Source organism: Sturnira hondurensis, unplaced genomic scaffold (genome assembly GCF_014824575.4).
Source record: "Sturnira hondurensis isolate 20B ecotype Veracruz unplaced genomic scaffold, ASM1482457v3 Scaffold0016535, whole genome shotgun sequence".
Lineage (NCBI taxonomy): Eukaryota > Metazoa > Chordata > Mammalia > Chiroptera > Phyllostomidae > Sturnira > Sturnira hondurensis.
Genome location: NW_028089166.1, coordinates 1,517,226 through 1,533,852, shown reverse-complemented (window position 1 = coordinate 1,533,852; position 16,627 = coordinate 1,517,226). Strand labels below are relative to the sequence as shown.

The following is a 16,627-nucleotide window of genomic DNA, read 5'->3' as shown; positions in this document are numbered from 1 at the left end:
CCTGCTATCATAATTTTGCTCATGATGTTTAGAACATCTGGCAATCTTATTGGACCAGGATCAGGACTGGTAGGTTAATCGATGAGACTTGTATTCCTTCTGTTTCCAGCTTCTTGTTTTTGTTTAAGTTCTTTGTCAGATTGTAACATTCAGGGTCCTGCTTTATTTCCCCCCTGGCTGCTCATTACTTGCTGTTACCTAAACACTACCTACAGTTTTATATATTTTACTATTTAGTTATCTTAATCATCTTCACATATGGTTTATTTACAACTAAGTGTGCCAAGTGTTGACCTACAGTCTCTGATTTGATTAAAATATTCTACACCTATAGAAAATTTAAATTTCTCAGACATACATACTCCCTTTTTCCATGTTAATGCCCTTAAATGTTTAATGCTTTATATCTTGAGGTAAAATACTGAATCTGTATATATGTGTGTGTGTGTATGTATACATAGGTATATGGAGAGAGAGAGAGAGAGAGAGAGAGAGAGGTGGAGGGAGCAATGTTAACATACAGGAAGAGTAGATTAACATTCTTTTTGCATATGTTTTATATTATGCATTTGTTATACTCAAGGGGCATTTTTCACTCAGATATCCACTAGGTGGCATTACAAACTATAGTGTTTTAATAATTCATTGATTAAACACTTAATAAAATTATGTAATAAAGCACCTGTTCATAATTTCTTTCAAATAATGAGTGAGGTCTTCTACCTTTATTTTCAATAATAGTAATATAAAATTTTCATCAAAATTAGGGTTCATCAAAAGTTTTATTGAAAATCTATTAAGTTTTTTAAGTATGTATATAATACTAAAGGACATAATTTGGGGACATTTTTATAATGCTGTAGTATTATTCTCCTGAGACACCTTTAAATTTACATGGGCTTTATATTTCAAAATCCCACCTGTTTAATGAATATTGTCTAAAAACGGAAATCAAAACAATGAAACAGCTTAGATAGCAAACTTTGAGAACATTTATTAATGAAAGTTGGCATGGTTAACTTGAGGCTGATCTGATCCAAGAAAATAGCTTTATTCCCATTTCTATGTAAAACTGTCAGACATCCAGACTGTACACTTGAAATCATAAGATTAAGCTTTTGAATCACCCAAGGAATAATTTTATTCAGATAGCCAATTGAAATAATTTCCAGTCCCCGATAGGACTGACTTTTAGTTTAGGATTTCCATGCAGAGATTATTTGTGTAACACTCCCTGAGTTTGGATAATGAATGTACAGTTAGTTGGAAATGGTTAGAAAAAGAGAAGAAAATTTTAGGACGAGACAGTCGAAGTAAAATGGATATTAAAGAGGGGATACATGTCATGAGATGTGGCCCTTGGAGAAATAATGGAGGCTGCACAATAATATTTTCATTCCTTGGAGTTGCATTTTTGCCTCCGTGGGGGAGATGGGAATTGAGATGGGGAAAAGCACACTAAGGAGGCCATGCCAAGCTCCAACCCTGAGTGTTGGCAAACGGCTAAAGTAAAAAGAGCAGAAGCAAAATGAACTAGTGTATTGAGGAAGTGGTTTTGAAAATGCCACAGGGCATATATGAAAATGTTTGACTTAGCAATGCCAAACTACGTAAGTTATAAATGCTACCTAAATATTTCATGTCTCATATGGTTAGGGAATCTGTATTTACTGACTAAGAAAAAAGACTATGAGGCTGGAGTTAATCCTATGTTTAAAGCAATTGCCGTCACACAGTAAAATTTACCAACTTACTTCCAGTTTAATATTATTTTCCTGGAACCAAGGGGAACATGGGATTCTGAAGGACAGTATTAGGATGTATGGATGAGTGGCAGACAAAAAAGTACTTGTTTTGCTAAGAACTGTGGTGGAAGAAAAAGACGAGAGTGGGGTAAATGCATTTAAACTGGTAAAAATTCAGGGGATTCATTCATGGTTTAAAATAGGAAAGGTTATGCCTTCATGTTTTACAACGATGGAGTAATTCCATTTCAACATCAACAAAATATAGATGTTACTGTCCTGGATAAAATATATTGATACTGAAGAAGAAAAAAGTAGTAGAGGGCTAAAACACAAAATGTAAAAACCATTTGAATATCATAAAATAATATTGTCCAAAAAACACATATTATCATATGGACAGAGAGACCAAAAAATGCCCCCCCCCAAAAAAAAGCATTTTTGTAGAATGCATTTCTTAGGCTACATATCCGTCATAAAAATATATGTATATTATATAATATGTTTTATATTATATTATAATATTACATTATATATAGTGAAGTAACTAATCTAACTGCTGTCATGGTCCCCAGACTTGCACTCTCAGCTGAGTCCCTGGCTTAGCTAAATCTTTTGCTTAGGCCAAAAACTTTGGATTAATTCTTGACTACTTCTCAGATCATGCATTTTATCTGTCCGCAATTCTTGATTTTGTCTTCAAATTACATTTAGCATCCAGCCATGTCTTATCATTTTCACTGTGACCACAGGAGTTCTAAAACTCGATGTCTCTCAATCTTCCCGTTCTCATCCTCGCCACAGCCCCTCGTCTACAAGAGAGAAGCTTGAGTGAACCTGACAATATCTCTTCTGAAGCTTCCATTGGCTCCCTATTTCACACAGAGTAAAAGTCAAAGTTATTTTAAAGACTGAAAATGACTAAAATTTTTTAAATTATTTTACTGTTATTCAAGTACAGTTGTCTGCATTTCCCCACCACCACTCCAATCCTCCCTCCTTCCACATATCTCTCTATTCCTGTCTCTGAACAGACCAATCTTTAGTAACATCTACTGGAAAAATAAAACAGAATTTAAAGTGTTGAGAGAAAGAGAAAAAAAAGCACCAGTCTAGGATTCTATATCTTGTGAAATTTTCCTTCAAAACAGAAGGGGAAATAAAAATGATGCCAGCAAGTAAAACTGAGTGAATTTGTAGTATGTAGGTCTAACTTGCAAGCAGTGTTAAAAAGAAGTCTAGAGTAGGAAATTATACACATCTAAAACATGGATCTACATAAAAAAAGAAATGCCTGAAAGAAATAAGTGAAGATAAAATAAAAGCAACAAAAATACTTCAATTAACAATTTGTTTAAAATAAGAATTACAACAATGAATCAAATTTTATTTGACTATGTACATACATACACTTAATGTATGTAGATGTACAAATGAAAAGTAAGGGAGCGGTGACCTATAGGATGGGACGAAGGAACTGGTATTATTTTGTTATTATAAGATACTGGCACGACCCATGAAGTTGTACAGTGTTATTGGAAAGTGGACTTGGATTTTAAATGTATTGCAAATATTGTAAAAGTATATTTCAAAGTCTAGGATAATAAATTTAAAAGTAAGAAAAAAGAAATATAGCATACATAAGTAGGGAGAGAAAATGAAATAATTAAAAATGTTTAATTTAAAACACAAAATACAAGAGAAGTGTAGAAGGCAGACACAGGGACAAAGAATACAGGCAACGATTGAAAGTAATACATATACAGTAGATATTAATTCAACTACACAATTTTGAATATATGGTCTAAATGTACCAAGTAAAAGACAAAGATGTTCCAGCATGTCAAAAAAAAAAAGATACAAATCTGTTACCTATAATAAATTCATTTTAAATATAAAGGTATATATAGACAAACAGTGAGCAGATGGAGAAAGATATACCATGTTGATACTATGGAAATAAATCAGGTCTAGCTATTAATTTGTGACACAACAGACTTTGGAGCAGGTAAAGCTATTACAGCTAAAATGGAAGGAGTAATTATATTACGATAAATCAGCTCTCCAAGAAGACATACAGACCTTCACATGTAGTTGTGTAACAATCAAGCATTAAAATACATGAGGGAAAACTGGTCAACTATAAGAAATAGTTGAATCCACTGTTACAGAGACTTCAATACCCCTCAATGCAAAATAGATCCAGCAGGCAGAAAATTAGCAGGAACTGATAGCTGAATTCAACAGCATCATCATTTTCTTACCACTTGTTTTTGGAGAAGAGTATGAGAAACAGCCTAGACCTCAATCTGACAAAAAGGGGAGCCGAGAGAAAAACTGTACCAGGATATCAGTCTCATGATGATAGGTCTGACAACTCATGACACATCTTTCCTTTCACATACATGTATGGTGTAATTACATGAAAACACTGGGTCAAAACTAGGCAACTTGATGAAGATCTTCTGGTATGAGATGAGCTAAAATCTCCCAAATCAGTAAAGTTAGAAGAGGATCTGCTGTGTCACAACACATCTGAGCTTATCTATATGCTAACTCATATTGTCAGTGAGAACCACCAGCCCAATGGAAAGAGTTATACAAGGGACAGTATCCACTGTATTCGCCTTGGCTTACAGAAGTGCTTGTGCGGTAGCAATCAAAAACAAAAAATATGTATTTATCAATTCAGGATACCAGACATTTGAGCAAGAATTGAATAAAGTCCTCCAAAGCTGGCAACCAAGCTACTACCAGATGGGTCCATTGGTTCCTTAAGTCGAAGAACATTATCTCTGGTAAAACAACTAGGTCCTTCTGAATACCCTCTTCTACTTTAACACTAAGTATTTCAGCCCCCAAATAGTGGAATAACACTGAAGACTCTCCTTTGGCAATATGTTTAGGCATTGGAAAAAATCCTTTAACAATGAAAAAACAAAGAATGCCTTCCATACCAAATGTCTTCTTTATATGGCACAGGTAAGATAAAATTTTTGCCAAAAAAAGAAAACATAAACACAATCAGCCACTATTCAACTAAATTGAAAATACAGCAAGCCAGAAGTTCTGTGAAAATGCTTGAACACTATTTGTCTAAAAATCCACAGAATCTTAAATAGAAAAGGGATGATTTTTATTTGCGATGAGAGTGCTCTAGTTCTAGATAGCCCTGTCTGTACATATCTTCTACACTGGATTGAAGCACCTTGGAAAGTATACTCATATGGGTTCTTTTAGTAAAAGATATTTATGATAAAGACTATTATGAACTGCATAAAAACACAGACTAAAAAGAAATGTTTCAGAAGCAGTTGAGGTAAAACAGCTTTAGAGAGTCATGTTGCTAGGTCTTTATCATGGAAAAATTTCAAGCATACTCTTTCTGTTTCGAGTTTTGTAGCAGTGTACTCACTCTGAGTATTATAATGTAAATAATCTATAGAAGTTGCCATTGTTCTATGTAGCAGTTTTAAGATACTTAACAAATACATTACTTAATTGGTTAAGTATGTTTGTACATTTTTGCATTGCAAACTATGAATGAAAATGTGCCACATATAATTTTTTTCTTTTTTTTTTAGATTTTTATTTATTTATTTATCTTTAGAGGGGAAGGAGAGGGAGAGAAACATCAATGTATGGTTGCCTTTCATGCGTCCCCTGCTAGGAGTTGGCCTGCAGGGAACTGGCTTGCAACCCAGGCATGTGCCCTGACTGGGAATCGAACCGCGATCCTCTGGTTCGCAGGCCCGCGCTCAATCCACTGGGCTACACCAGCCAGGGCTAATTTTTTTCTTATAGTAAGAAACATCCATATTGCACAATTCCACTATTGCAGGGCTTCCTTGAAAGGGGTTCTTTTACTAGATTCTTGGCCATGTGGTTGTGTATGGGTAGCACTACTATAAGTTTAGAGCTTGTAGTGTCTTTTCAGAATTTAAAATAAACTGCAAACTAATAGGTTGGGGCTTGTTAGGGGGGTTATGGGGAGAGTTTGTTTGTTTTGTTTTATATTTTAGTTATTGAAATATATAGAGATACCAACTTCTGCACAAAAAATAGATGAAAGAATGCTATCAATATCTGCATACTGTAATGTGAATCTATGCCAGTGAAAACAAATTTTGTTCTTATTAAAACCTTAGTATCCTTTAAAGTCCTTTGCCCATTTTTTAATTATGTTGTTCACCTTCTTAGTGTGGAGTTGTGTGAGTTCTTTATATATTTTGGAGATCAAACCAACCATTTCCAAGGTATCATTGGCAAATATGTTTTCCCATACAGTTGATTCTGTTTTCATTTTAATGTTTTATCTGTTCAGCTTTTTTATTTTGATGAGATTCTATTTGTTTATTCTTTCCTTTATGTCCCTTGCTCTAGGGGACATATCAGTGAAAATATTGCTGTGTTGAATATCTGAGATTTTCCTGCTTATGTTCTCCTTTAGGACTTTTATACTATTACAACTTATATTTAAGTCTTTTATCTACCTTCAATTTATTTCTGTGTATGGTGTAAGCTGGTGCTTGAGTTTCATTTTTCCACGTGGCTGTCCAGCTTTCCCAACACAATTTGTTGAAAGGGCTATTTTTTACTCCATTTTATGCTTCTGCTTGTTTTGTTGAATATTAATTGACCATAGAGACTTGGGTTTATTTCTGGGATCTCTAATCTGTTCCATTGGCCCATGTGTCTGTTCTTATGCCAGTACCAGGCTGTTTTGATTACAGTGGCCTTATAATATAGTTTGATATTAGGTATTGTGATCCCTCCTATTCTGTTCTTCTTTTTCAAAATTGCTGCAGCTATTGGGGGTCATTTATGTTTTCATATAAATTTCTGAAATGTTTGTTCTATATCTGTGAAATATGTCATTGGTACTTTAATAGGGATTGCATTGAATCGATAAATTGCTTTGAACACACACTTCACCAAGGAGGACACACAGAGGGTCCAGGGAGATATGAAAAGGTGCTCAGCATCACTGGGCATCAGAGAAANGCTTATCTATAGGCTAACTCATATTGTCAGTGAGAACCACCAGCCCAATGGAAAGAGTTATACAAGGGACAGTATCCACTGTATTCGCCTTGGCATACAGAAGTGCTTGTGTGGTAGCAATCAAAAACAAAAAATATATATTTATCAATCCAAGATATCAAACATTTGAGCAAGAATTGAATTAAGTCCTCCAAAGCTGGCAACCAAGCTACTACCAGATGGGTCAATTGTTTCCTTAAGTCGAAGAAGATTATCTCTGGTAAAACAACTAGGTCCTTCTGAATACCCTCTTCTACTTTAACACTAAGTATTTCAGCCCCCAAATAGTGGAATAACACTGAAGACTCTCCTTTGGCAATATGTTTAGGCATTGGAAAAAATCCTTTAACAATGAAAAAACAAAGAATGCCTTCCATACCAAATGTCTTCTTTATATGGCACAGGTAAGATAAAATTTTTGCCAAAAAAAGAAAACATAAACACAATCAGCCACTATTCAACTAAATTGAAAATACAGCAAGCCAGAAGTTCTGTGAAAATGCTTGAACACTATTTGTCTAAAAATCCACAGAATCTTAAATAGAAAAGGGATGATTTTTATTTGCGATGAGAGTGCTCTAGTTCTAGATAGCCCTGTCTGTACATATCTTCTACACTGGATTGAAGCACCTTGGAAAGTATACTCATATGGGTTCTTTTAGTAAAAGATATTTATGATAAAGACTATTATGAACTGCATAAAAACACAGACTAAAAAGAAATGTTTCAGAAGCAGTTGAGGTAAAACAGCTTTAGAGAGTCATGTTGCTAGGTCTTTATCATGGAAAAATTTCAAGCATACTCTTTCTGTTTCGAGTTTTGTAGCAGTGTACTCACTCTGAGTATTATAATGTAAATAATCTATAGAAGTTGCCATTGTTCTATGTAGCAGTTTTAAGATACTTAACAAATACATTGAAATGTTTTATTATTACTTAATTGGTTAAGTATGTTTGTACATTTTTGCATTGCAAACTATGAATGAAAATGTGCTACATATAATTTTTTTCTTATAGTAAGAAACATCCATATTGCACAATTCCACTATTGCAGGGCTTCCTTGAAAGGGGTTTTTTTTTACTAGATTCTTGACCATGTGGTTGTGCATGGGTAGCACTACTATAAGTTTAGAGCTTGTAGTGTCTTTTCAGAATTTAAAATAAACTGCAAACTAATAGGTTGGGGCTTGTTAGGGGGGTTATGGGAAGAGTTTTTTTTTGTTTTATATTTTAGTTATTGAAATATATAGAGAGAGACCAACTTACACAAAAAATAGATGAAAGAATGCTATCAATATCTGCATACTGTAATGTGAATCTATACCAGTGAAAACAAATTTTGTTCTTATTAAAACCTTAGTGTCCTTTAAAGTCCTTTGCCCATTTTTTAATTATGTTGTTCACCTTCTTAGAGTGGAGTCGTGTGAGTTCTTTATATATTTTGGAGATCAAACAAACCATTTCCAAGGTATCATTGGCAAATATGTTTTCCCATTCAGATGATTCTGTTTTCATTTTAATGCTGTTTTCTTTAGCTATTCAGCTTTTTAATTTTGATGAGATTCTATTTGTTTATTCTTTCCTTTCTGTCCCTTGCTCTAGGGGATGTATTGGTGAAAATATTGCTGCGTTGAATATCTGAGATTTTCCTGCTTATGTTCTCCTTTAGGACTTTTATACTATTACAACTTATATTTATAAGTCTTTTATCTACCTTCAATTTATTTCTGTGTATGGTGTAAACTGGTGCTTGAGTTTCATTTTTCCACGTACCTGTCCAGCTTTCCTAACACCATTTGTTGAAAAGGCTATTTTTTACTCCATTTTATGCTTCTGCTTGTTTTGTTGAATATTAATTGACCATAGAGACTTGGGTTTATTTCTGGGATCTCTAATCTGTTCCGTTGGCCCATGTGTCTGTTCTTATGCCAGTACCAGGCTGTTTTGATTACAGTGGCCTTGTAATATAGTTTGATATTAGGTATTGTGATCCCTCCTATTTTGTTCTTCTTTTTCAAAGTTGCTGCAGCTATTGGGGGTCATTTATGTTTTCATATAAATTTCTGAAATGTTTGTTCTATATCTGTGAAATGTGTCATTGGTACTTTAATAGGGATTGCATTGAATCTATAAATTGTTTTGAACAGACACTTCACCAAGGAGGACACACAGAGGATCCAGGGAGATATGAAAAGATGCTCAGCATCACTGGGCATCAGAGAAATGCAAATTAAAACCACAATGAGATACTACTTTACACCGGTGAGAATGGCTATCATAAACAAATCAACAAACAATAAGTGCTGGTGAGGTTGTGGAGAAAAGTGAATACATTTTGGTTCTTATTAGGTCAACATTACCTTAATACCAAAACCAGGTAAAGGCATTAAAACAAAAAACAAAACAAAACAAAAAAACAAACTACAAGCCAGTATATCTCAGGAATATAAATGTAAACATGCTCAACAAAATATAAGCAAATTGAAAAAAACATAGAAAGAAATATACACCTTGACTAAGTGGGGTTACCAAATGTGCAGGTCTGTTTAACATTTAAAAAAATAATTAATATAATCAATTACATCAAAAGGCTAAAAAAGATTAAAAAAAGAAAAACTGCATGAATATATCAATAGATACAGAAAATTATTTAACAAAACCCAACAGCCATTTGTGATAAAAATTCAAAATAAATATTAAGAATAAAAGCTCCCATCTTACTACTAGTAGAGGGGAACTTCCTTAACTTGATAAAGAACATTTACATAAGATCTATAATTAACACAATAAATACCTAATTGTGAGACAGTAGAAGCTTCCCAGCTAACTTTGGGAACAAGTCAAAAAATGTTCCCTTTCACCTTTTCAACAGAATATTGTCAATCTATACAATACATTTTACTGCAATAAAACAAACAAACAAATAAATAAAAGGTATACATGTTGAGGGGGGAAACTGTAGATGACATGATTGTCTATGTAGAAAATTTTTTAAAAATTATGAAAAAATGTTCTGTAGCACTGGCTGATGTGATTCGGTTGGCTGGCATGTTGTCCCACACATCAAAAAGCTGAAGGTTCCATTCCCAGCCAGGCTACACATCTAGGTTGCTGGTTCAATTTCCTGGCTGAGGGTGTGTGGGGGAGGAAACCGAATGATGTTTCTCTCTCATGTCAATATTCTCTTTCTCTCTTTCCCTTCCTCTCTCTAAAATCAATAAACATTTTTTTTAAAATTCTCCTGGAACTAACAAGTAATTATAGCAAAGTTGTAGAGGACAAGGTTAATATACAAAAATCAAGTACTTTTTTATATATAAAAAATGGACAAATGATATTCTCAATAAAAAAGAAACAGTATTATCTATATTAGCACTGTCTTAAAAATATCTAAGTACAAATGGAACAAAATACAGAGTGAGGCAAAGTAGGTTTATAGTTGTGAGTATACAAAAGAATTTATTCTTATATTATTATTTATTTATTTTTGTGTTATTTTCTGTGCACAAAAAAACTGTAAACTTACTTTTGTCTTGCCCTGTATGTATAAGATCTATATGAAAAAAATGCAAAACTCTGAGTGAAATCAAGGTAGAAGTAAAACAATGGAGAGACAATCCATGTCTGTGGGTAAGAAGACCTAGTATTGTCACAATGTCAGTTTAGTTCTTTTCTATTGGATTCACAGATTCAACACATGTCCAAACAAAACCCCAGCAAATTATTAAGTGGATATTAACAAACTAATTCTAAAGTTTATATAGAGAAGCAAAAGATGCAGAATAATGAACACAGTATTAAAGAAAAAGTACAAAGTAAGAAGAGGGATACTACCTTACTTCAAGACTTACAAAAAGCTACAGTAATTAAGAGAGTATAAATAAAAAATAGGTTAAAAAGTAGATTAAATAGACAACATGGACAGAATAGAGAGCCCATAAATAGACTCATGTAACATATTCAACTGATTTTTAACAAGAAGGCAAACTAATATAATGTAATATTATGTAATACTATATAATGAATACATAAAAGATTGTATTTTCAAGAAGTGGTGCTGGAACAACTAGACTTCCACATGCAAAAAAGAAATGAATCTAGTCACAGACCTTACACCCCTAATTCAAAAGACACCATATACCTAAATGTAAAGTACCAAACCATAACATTTTTGAAATATCACATGGGAGAAGATCTGGATGACATCAGGTCTGGTGATAAATTTTTAGATACAACATCAAAGGCATAATTTATTAAATAAATAATTGATACAATGTGCTGCATTAAAATGTAACATTTTGCTCTTGGAAAGTCACTGTTAAGAGAGTGAAAATGCAAGCTATAGACTGGGAGAAATTATTTGCAAAAGACCTATTTGATAAAGGACAGTTGTCTAAAACACACAATATGTATTCTATTCAATGCAAAAATGTCTTACAATAACAAACACAGAACTCCAAAAATGTGAAAAAGACCTCCACAAACAGCTAACCAAAGAAGATATACAGATGGTGAGTAAGCATAGGAAAGTATGCTCCATATCATATGTCATTGAATAAATGCAGATACTACTACACACTTAATGTAATAGTCCAAACCCAAAACACTGACAACACCAAATGCTGATGAGAATGTGGAACAACAGATCTCTCATTCATTGCTGGTGTGGATGCAAAATGGTACAGCCCCTATGGGAGACATTTTTGTCAGTTTCTTATTAAACTACACATGAACTGACCATATAATCCAGCAATCACGTTTATTTGTATTTACCTAATGAATTGAAAATTATGTCCACAGAAAAACCTACACACACAATGTTTATAGCACCTTTATTCTTAATTGCCTGAACTTGGAAACAATCAAGATGTCCGTTGGTGGGTGCATGGATAAATTTCCCACAGAAACTGTCTGTCTCATGTCACAAACAGCAAAATGGCCCAGAGGAAGATAGAGTAGTTCTCGGCATACACAGGCTTGCCAGGTATTATATTGACAATGGCACCGTGACCACATTTTCAGAAATTTTGTGCCATCTTCCAACTTTTTCCCAGAATGACAATCAGCCTTCTCCTTCAGCTCATCAATTTGCTGATCGATTTTGCAAGCAATATGAGCTACATGACGATCCAGCACAGGGACATATTCAGCATTGATTTAGCCTGGATGGTTCAGGATAATCACCCAAGTCATGAAGTCAGCTGCTTCCATTGGTACGTCGTTTTTGCTGTCATCAGCCACATTGCTACAACAAACATCTTTGACAGGTACATTCTTGACATTGAAACCCACATGGTCCCCAGGAAGGGCTTCACTCAAAACTTCATGGTGTATTTCAACAAACTTTACTTCCATTGTAATGTTGACTGAAGCAAACGTGACCCCCATACTGAGTTTGAGAAGACCAGTCTCCACTCGGCCAATGGGGGCAGTACCAATATCACCAACTTTGTAGATATCCTGGAGGGGATGATGCAGGGGCTTGTCAGTTGGACGAGCTGCTGGCAGGATGCAATGCAGAGCTTCAAGTCACATGCTTCCACAAACATTACCATTTTTGCAGGTGACTTTCCATCCCTTGAACCAAGGAACTTGTCTCCAGCATGTTGTCACATTCCAACAAGAAATTGGCACAAATGCTGCTACAGTGTCAGGGTTGTAGCCTTAATGTAGGTGCTGACTCTTTAACAATTTTCTCATACCTCTTCTGGCCATAGAGCAACTCAGTGGAATCCTTCTTGTTAACACCAGTCAGGTGTTTCACACTAGTGTGTAAGCCAGAAGGGCACACTCATGGGTCTGCCCATTCTTGGAGATACTTGCTTCAAATTCACTAACACCAGCAGCAAAAATCAAAACAGCTCAGTCAGCCTGAAATGTGCCTATAATCATGTTTTTGATAAAGTCTCTGTGTCCTGGGGTATCAGTGATGGTCACATAATACTTGCTGGTCTCCAATTTCCACAGGGAGATACCACGGGTGATACCACACTCATGCCTAAGCTTTCAGTTTATTCAAGACCCAGACATACTTGAAGGGGCCAGCTCAGCAGCTTCCTTCTCATGTTTTTCAATGATTCTTTTGTCGATCCCACCACATTTGTAGATCAGATAACCAGCAGTGGTAGGCTTGCCAGAATCTACAGAATCTATGTGTCAGATGACTATGATGTTGATGAACCATTTCCTGACCATTTTAGCTTTGATTTGGTGGTAGTTTTCACAACATCTGCATTCTGGTAGCAAATAATTGCAANATTCAAGACCCAGACATACTTGAAGGGGCCAGCTCAGCAGCTTCCTTCTCATGTTTTTCAATGATTCTTTTGTCGATCCCACCACATTTGTAGATCAGATAACCAGCAGTGGTAGGCTTGCCAGAATCTACAGAATCTATGTGTCAGATGACTATGATGTTGATGAACCATTTCCTGACCATTTTAGCTTTGATTTGGTGGCACTTTTCACAACATCTGCATTCTGGTAGCAAATAATTGCAAAAAAGAAGCCCTTCCTGGGGTTTTATAGTTACTCCCCACCATTCCCAACTGCAGGAATTATCTTGTTTCTGTACTATAAGTTAAATCAGTCATTTTTAGAATTTCACATCACGAAGTACTCTGTATTTGTCTCTTTTCAGCATAGTGTTTATGAGATCATCAAATTTGTTAGATGAGTCACTAATCTTTAGTTATGAATAATACACAGGCCAGTTTAGCAATTATCATATTGATGGATGCCTACTTTTAGTTTTTTTTTAATATTATAAATTTTGCAGCTTATAATTCTCATGTATAATATTTGTATGGACATATACTTTAATTTTTTTATTCTGTAAATATCTAGAAGTGGAATATCTGGGTAATAACATTCTTACCAAAAAATGTCTTAATTTCAGATATCATACAGGGTATACAATGTTATATTAGTTGTTTTAACTTGAATTACCAAATGGCTAAAGGTGTTTTCATAATTTCCTTTATATAAATCAATTATCTAAGCTTCTCTATTAGATATTTCCTGTTTTCTTTTAAAATTTTTTAAAAACTTTTCAAGTATAGTTAACATTCAATATTATACTAATTTCAGGTGTTTAACATAGTGGCTAAATATTTATGTAACTTAAGTGATCCCCATAGTAAGCCTTCCCTAGAGGAACTGCTTTACCTACAACGCACAAATTATAACATATTGTTATGTTTTCATTTACATTTATTTCAAATATCTTATGATTTACATCTGTGTCTGACTGTGACTTACATTTTATGTTGTACATATGTGCTAGTGAAATAAAGTCCTGTCTCTCTCTCTCTGATAAATTTATCATATAGTTTTGCAGTTTTTTCATTATTTTTACTTCTTTTTACAAAATTTCAGGTATGACCTACTTTATTGATTTCATGACCTACTAAAGAATATAACACACATTCGGCCCTCGCTGGTGTAGCTCAGTGGATTGAGCGCGGGCTTGTGAAGCAAAGGGTCGCTGGTTCTATTCCCAGTCAGGGCACATGCCTGGGTTGCAGGCCAGGTTCCCCAGTACGGGATACATGAGAGGCAACCACACATTGATGTTTCTCTCCCACTTTCTCCTTCCCTTCCCCTCTCTCTAAAAATAAATAAATAAAGTATTTTAAAAAAAGAATATAACACACATTCTATAAGATGGAGTAGTGAAGAAAAATAAGCTTTGGATATGGAGTAAAATGCTAAGTTCACAGGTCATTTCTGCCATTGTCTTATTTGGGAAAGGCAAAGTAATGATGCTGTACAAACTCCAAAATATTAATTAAAAATATTCCTTTGTTGTTCATGATTTCTCTTCAAGTAGGCAAGAGACTTACATTCTTATTGGTCAGACAGGCACTCAAACCAATGATGAAGCCACATCCATCACAAACATCACCAGAAGAAAAGATTTCTGGAGAATGTATCTTGTCTATGTCTAGAATGCTGAATACTGGAAATAATGCAAAAGGTACTAATGCATATCACATTCATTTACTAATTGTCAATTATTAACAACTTTAGAAACAAAAATGTTATTTTTATTTTACTTTTATTTTTTTAAATATTTTATTTCTTTATCTTTAGAGGAGAAGGGAAGGAGAGGGGGAGAGAAATATCAGTGTATGGTTGCCTCTTGTATGTCCCCTGCCGGAAACCAGGAACTGGTCTGAAACCCAGGCATGTGACCTGACTGGGAATCGAACTTCGATCGTGTAGTTCGCAGTCCCGTGCTAAATCCACTGAGCTACAACAGCCAGGGCCTATTTTCAATTATTTAAACAATATTATGAGTATAATTTTAATTGTGTAAAGCCATTTTCTAAATGCCACACATTAAATGCACAAACACTAACAAAAACAGATTTTTTTAAAAAAGGTTTTAAGTAAATTTACGTGTTGGGCCGTAGGAGACCCATGGGACACGGGTTGGACACCATTATCTCAGTTTCAAAAATACTTCCCTAAAAGTAACGATTCATAATTGGTTGTAGCATAGTGATTCTAAGCATGTGAATTACAGGGACAATAAAGCAAATTTTAGGTTTTCAGTGGAAAAGTGAATAAAATGGAAAGCCAGAATAAAAGGCAATGTGGGTTTTCTCCCTTATCTTTTCTTATTTTTATGGCTTCTTAAAAGATTCCTTTAAATCAATGATTTGAGGTATGGCTAAACATAAGATAGATAAACTGGGTTTTGTCTAATATAGTCTAGCCAAAAAAGGGCAGATTTTAAAGTTATGTATGCAACTAAATCTTATTGAGAAACTAGGAGCAATATACATTTCGATTAACCTTTTGAGTTAAGAATCTTATCACTTCAAAACAGATTTAGGAAAAATTGTGTGAGTATGGGAATGAAAATATCAATTCTCAGATAATCTGAAAGGATCACTTTAGGATTGGCAGTATTCAACAATAGGTTGTCAATGAAATAATCAGTCAAGTGGGCGGCTATCATCAGTAATAGTTTCCTAGCATTGTGCTTTGGGAACATTAATATTAGGTTATGGTTACAAAAAATTCTCTAGAAATTATTCTTATATAACTACCCTTAAAATATTAGCAAATGGTGAAATAATCTCTTTCCATTTAGTCTCAGGAGGAGATTTTATGATGTCTTCTCTAGTTCTACTTTGAAAATTTTCAGGAGTAATTCTGTCAATCCCTAAGTACACAGAGGGGCCAGAGGTCATAAAATTGTCAAACTTAGACCAGATATACAAAGAATCTGCACACATTTGGTAGAAAGATATAAATGCCAGGGCATAACATACCACCAGTATAACTGAAACTTAAATTTGACTTAAATTTAATTAAGTAAATAACTTTGAGTTACATGACATTAGTTGTCAACCAAACAAGAGAAGTCAACTTTGTCCCTACTCCTTTTTCCTGGTTTCCTTCCTTATAATATGGCAAGTAAAGAACCATAGAAATAAGAGTTTTCTTTTGCAAATCCAAATTTCTTAAAAGTAGAGAGTACAGTTGGCAGAAATATTTTAAATATATATCACTATCCTAGTACATTTTGGAAGAAGAAATTTAGTCCCTGGAAATTTCATTCCAAGGAAAATGTCCTTGGCCAGGGCAAAACAGAGTAACCCACGTGCGATATCTGACTGCCATAAGGTGAGAATCCTATATTGTGCCAACCCAGCCTTCTCTGCCCATCATTGTGCTCACCTCAGTGTCATTTGAACAATATTATTGGCTCTCAGCCACCTGGTGTGATAACACATCTGGACCACAGTATAGCCATTAGTTCTACTGAGAAGACATTTACTTAGTTCTCAGCATTCAGTGACACTGGCGAGCAATATTATTTAATAT

The 16,627-nt window shown here is 34.4% G+C and overlaps 1 pseudogene; it reads right to left on the bottom strand.

The window, feature by feature from the left end:
- Positions 1-11,608: 11,608 nt before the first annotated feature.
- On the bottom strand, positions 11,609-13,226 carry LOC119001023 (elongation factor 1-alpha 1-like; annotated as a pseudogene).
- Between the last annotated feature and the right edge of the window lie 3,401 nt (positions 13,227-16,627).